Source organism: Cetorhinus maximus, chromosome 1 (assembly GCF_964194155.1).
Source record: "Cetorhinus maximus chromosome 1, sCetMax3.hap1.1, whole genome shotgun sequence".
NCBI lineage: Eukaryota > Metazoa > Chordata > Chondrichthyes > Lamniformes > Cetorhinidae > Cetorhinus > Cetorhinus maximus.
The window spans coordinates 129,284,782-129,290,781 of NC_135879.1; positions in this window are offsets into that span (position 1 = coordinate 129,284,782).

The window sequence follows — 6,000 nt, forward strand, 5'->3', positions numbered from 1 at the left end:
ATTAAACTGATGCTGTCCCATTCGGCTTTTTGTAAAGATATGCCTGGCAACCGAACTCTTTTCTTCTCCCTACATTAAATGTAACTTTGTAATTAACACTTCAAAGAACTTTCTTAACAAGACTGCACGTTTGTGAATTTTCATCCCGCAATGGTAAATTTTTTGAAAGATTTTAAATTCTGCATTAGTTATAACTAATGTTCTCCCATTACTGACAAAAATGCACATTAACAACAACAATAACTTGTATTTATATGGCATCTTAAGCATAATGAAAAGTCACAGGGCACTTCAAATTTGCCACTGAGCCATGTAGCAACAAAACTTATAATTATATAGCGCCTTTAATGTAATAAAGCATCCCACAGTGCTTCATAGGAATTTTACAACTAAGTATGACTCTGGGCCACGTAAGATATTAGGTCAGGTGGCCAAAAGTTTGGTCACAGGAATAGGTTTTAAGTAATATCTGAAAGGATATGGAGAGAAGTAGGGAGTGAATTCCAGAACTTGAGGTATAGGTAACTGAAGGCATGGCCACAATGGTGGAGTAATGATGATTGGGGATGCTCAAGAGGCCAGAATTGGAAAAGTACAGATATCTCGGAGGGTTGTGGGGCTGGAGGAGGTTACAGAGATATGGAGGTGTCTAGGCCATGGAGCGATTCAAAAGAAAGGATGAGAATTTTAAACTCAAGACATTGATTGACCGGGAACCAATGTAGATCATTGAGAGTAGGGGTGATGGGAGAACAGGACTTGAGTAAAGGCAAGGACAACAGAGTTTTGGATGACCTCAAGTTTACAATGGGTAAAATGTGGGAGATCAGCCAAGGAATGCGCTGAAATAGTCATAGCGTGAGGTAGCAATAGCATAGGTGAGGATTTCAGACAGCCAAGGGGAGGGATGGATTCAGATAAGGATAAGGTTAGGCAAGATTAATCTGCTGTACTTGACTCGAATATAATCTCCTCCTAAGATTACCAGTAAAATAGTTGCATGTTCCACATGACTGGCTGAGAAGGGCATTCTATGAAGAGGCTGAACTATAACACTGACCTTGAGCAACGCAGGGCTTCTAGGAAATGCAGGGAAGGACCAGATGAGACCTTCAGTAAATGTGAGGTGATGCACTTTGATTATACTTTGAATGGAGCTAGGCTTGATCTTGTGAAAGAGTAGAGGTACTTGGGGTACAGGCTAATAACATTAAAAGCAGTATCTCACAGATTTGAATCTTTTCTTAAATGCTGAATTTTATCTCTAGGTATAGGATATAAAAGTCAAGAGAAAATGATGAGCCTCTGTAAAACCATAGGGACCTCACTGAGGCTGCATTCCTGGTTTCCACACTATAGGAATTATGTTTGGACTTTTGGGAATATATAGTACCCCATTCAGTAGGATGCTGCCAGGTATGAAGAAATACAAGTATGAAGACTTTAAAAAATAAGTTGGTTTATAGTTAAAATAATGCAGTTTGTAGGGTGGTATAATAGAAATGTTTAAGGTTATGAAAGGATGGGATAGGCTAGAAGCATATAATTACCAATTGTTGAGGATGAAGAACAAGTGGATTGAGGCAGGAACAGAGAGGGGTGTTATTACAGAGGTAGAAGATGATGGACAGGATATGGGGTTGATAGGTCAGTTCAAGGTCAAATAGCACAGGAGCGTGAGCAGTCTTGTTCAACTTGAAACTGTCGCCAGGAAGGGGGATAGAATCGCTGGTTCTAGAATCGATTCTCACAAGCTCAGGGAGTTAGACTGCACACGAGTTGCCTCACACCAACCAGCAGTCTTTGTCAATCAGAGGGGATTCCACTCAATTAATATTCAACTGGTATGTGACCACCAAAAGGTTTTCATGCATGTCTGTACAAAATACGTAGGAAGCTGCCATGATTCCTATATAATGTGCCAATCATATCTCCCACAGATTGTTGCACCTCAACACAGAATTAGCAGCTGGCTTCTTGGTGACATGGGATATCCTCTAAGAGCCTTTCTGATGATATCTGGGAGAAATCCATCATTGATGTAGAGAAAAGATATAATGAGTCAGATGAACACAAGTGTGGTCATTGAGCAAGCCATTGGTTGTTGTAAATCTGAATCGGGTGCCTGGACAGATCTAGGGACACCCTTCAGTATGTTATGCAAGTGTGTCCAGAATGATACTGGTATGCTGTGCTTCGCACAACATGCTGCTGCGGAGTGGACTGGAACTACAGGAAGAGCAAGGTGCAGACCACACTGTATTCTTGGAAGAGAAGGAGGCCAGGTCCCTCTAGCTTCTCATCTGGCTCAAAGAGAAGCTCACAACGTCCACATACAGCCACCCTTCAGGTAACCTGAGCATATGAATGCATATGGCACGCCACTGCTAAACCTCCTGCCCCCACCCCCAACCATGACACGAATCATTCCTAGAGTCAAAATCCTTTCATTACATCGTCACCCTTTTCACTCTTTCTATGAAGATTAACAATGTAAATGCCTGAGACACCATGGCACTCATGGTAGTGATGGATTCCTCCAATTTCTTTCCAATGGTGTGTACTACCTTTGGAAATGCCAACAGAACCTCACACATTTCCTGTTGCTTCTCCAGAATTGTCCTCTTTGTGGATGACCCCTGCAGGCTTAATACATGCATCCTGCAGAGCAGAGCTTGGAAGGTCCTGTATCCTCTGATGCGGACTGTCCACTGCTGTGCCAACCTCCATAACCTGCTCACATGCAATGTGCATCTTGCCATCTGACAACCCAGCTTTCTCCATTGGAGTCGCAGTTCTCAGCTAATGTGAAAACACCAATGCCCATTTGAGACAGACAAAGAGTTTTATTAATTAACAGCAGCTCATACTTATAGTAGAGTTTCTGCTCTTGCACTCAGAGTATGGAACATCACAAAAGTGCATACTGTATTGAAATATTGAGTATGAAAGATTTCATGCCCATTATATCATCCACCTGATTTCCATCTACTAATTCAAATGGACAGTAAATTCAGCACATTTGTATGGCTATCCTTTATGGCCAGCGTCTGATATGTGCCTGGACTGCAAATGGAACAAGTAACTTGTGTGATCCTTCTAACACAGCGATAGCATCCCACTGTACTTCATGAGAAAGGAGGAAATCAGATGCTACATAGAAATCAAGATAAAAGTTAGAGGAGATGACTAAAGGTGAGGTCAAAGCAAATAGATTGTAAGGAGGCTCCTAAAGGTGGAGAATGAAGAAGCAGGGCAAAGGCGTTTAAGGAGTGCAGGTAAAAGCAAAATACTGCGGATGCTGGAAATCTGAAATAAAAGCAGAAAAGGCTGGAAAAACTCAGCAGGTCTGGCCACATCTGTGGAGAGAGAAACAGAATTAACATTTCGAGTCCGTATGAATCTTTTTCAGACGCTTCTTCTGAAGAAGGGTCATGCGGACTTGAAACATTAACTCTATTTCTCTCTCCACAAATGCTGCCAGACCTGCTGAGTTTTTCCTGCATTTTCTGTTTTTATTTAAGGAGTGCAGGGTTGTAATGACCAAATGTTCTGTAGCTGATGGTGGAGCATTAGGTGAAGGAGGGTGGGGCACACTTATAAGCTGATTTGTTGTTATGGAATCTGTTTCTGTGCTCCTAAATATGCAGATAATATCTCACAATATTCAACAACAATAATTTCTCATTTTGTATAATGTTATTGCATAGAAGTTGCTATGCCAACAAACTATGTTTTGTGTTAGGATTAGCATTTTCGCTTCAGGTAAGTCACATGAAAGAAAGTTAATTCTTCCTTGATGGAGATGCTTATGCAATTCTAGATTTGCCAAGAGCTCGTGTTGATTTCGTGGGTGTTGTTTATCATATTTTTATATATTATGAAACTAAGCCTGTAGATTTTGATGGATGGGAACTGTTCTGTCATGCCAACAATCATCATGTGAGAAGAGGCTGAAAAATAATTTCATTACAAAGATCCCAGGTCATCGCATAAATCTGCACATTGTTAGTTCCCAGTTTCCATTCTTGTTTACACAGAATTACAACCTTCATTAAGCATACTTAACCCAAGTAAATGAGAGTGTAACATAACAATAACTTGCATTTATATAGCACTTTTAACATAGTAAAATGGCCCAAGGTACTTTAGAGGAGCCTTATCAAACCAAATCTGATACCAAGCCACAAGGGGTAATGTTGGGACTAGAGGCCAAAAGCTTGGTTAAAGAGGAAGGGTTTAATGAAGAGAGAGGTAGAGAGAACACAGGCTTATGGAGGGAATTCCAAAGCTTAGGGCCTAGGCAGTTAACGGCATGGTGACGCAATTAAAATTGGAAATGCATAAGTGGGCAGAATTGGAGGAGTGCAGAGATCTTGGAGAGTTAGAACCATAGAACCATTGAAAAGTTACAGCACAGAAGGAGGCCATTCAGCCCATATTGTCCATGCCAACTTGAGGACACCCAGGTGCCCTTTCCAATCCCACCTTCCTGCACCTGGCCCATAGCCCTGCAGCTTACAGCACTTTAGGTGCAGATCCAGGTACTTTTTAAAAGAGTTTAAAGTTTCTGCCTCTACCACCAACTTGGGCAGTGAATTCCAGACACCCATTACCCTCTGCGTAAAAAAGTTCTTCCTCATGTTCCCCCTACACCTTCTGCCACTTATCTTGAATCTATGTCACCTCGTTCTAGAATTCTCCATCAAGGGAAACAATTTTATCCTGTCCACTCTATCTATTCCCCTCATAATTTTGTACACCTCAATCAAGTCACCTCTCAGCCTTCTTTGTTCTAAGGAAAATAACCCCAACCTATCCAATCTCTCCTCGTAGTTACACTTTTCTAACCCTGGCAACATTCTTGTAAACCTCCTCTGCACTCTCTCCAGAGCTATTACATCCTTCCTGTAATGTGGTGACCAGAACTGCACACAATACTCCAGTTGTGGCCTCACCAGTGTTTTATACAATTCCAACATTATATCCTTACTTTTATATTCTATACCTTTGCCAGTGAAAGAGAGCATTCCATATGCCTTCTTTACAACCTTGTCCACTTGAACTGCTGCCTTCAGGGACCTGTGTACTTGTACGCCAAGATCTCTCACTTCATCTACCCCTCTTAGTATATTCCCATTTATTTTGTAATCCCTGTAACTGTTTGACCTCCCTAAATGTATGACCTCACACTTCTCTATGTTAAAATCCATCTGCCACTTTACCACCCACTCCACCAACCCATCTATATCGTTTTGGAGGTTATGGCTATCCTCTACACTATCCACTATTCGGCCAATCTTTGTGTCATCTGCAAATTTCCCAATCGTGCCCCCCACGTTCACGTCCCAATCGTTAATATATAACACAAACAGCAAGGGTCCCAACACTGAGCCCTGTGGAACACCACTTGAGACAACTTTCCATTCACAAAGGCATCCATCGACCATTACCCTTTGTTTCCTGTTACAAAGCCAACCTTTTATCCAGTTTGCCACATTACCCTGAATCCCATGGGCTTTTATTTTCCTGACCAATCTACCATGTGGAACCTTGTCAAATGCCTTGCTAAAATCCATGTACACAACATCCACTGCACTACCTTCATCAACCCTTCTTGTCACTTTCTCAAAGAATTTAATCAAATTTGTGAGGCAAGACCTTCCTTTAACAAATCCATGCTGACCATCCCTGACTAGTCCATGCCTTTCCACATGACAGTTAATCCTATCTCTCAGGGTTGATTCTACTAATTTGCTCACCACCTATGTAAGACTAACTGGCCTATAATTGTTTAGCATTTCCTTTGATCCCTTTTTAAACAATGGAACTACATTTGCGTTTCTCCAGTCCTCCGGTACCTCCCCTGTATCTAGTGAATATTAGAAAATCATCCTCAGAGCATCTGCTATCTCCTCCCTGACTTCCTTCAGCAGCCTCAGAAACAATCCATCTGGCCCTGGTGACTTATCAACTTTCAAGGATTTCAACCCTTCGAGT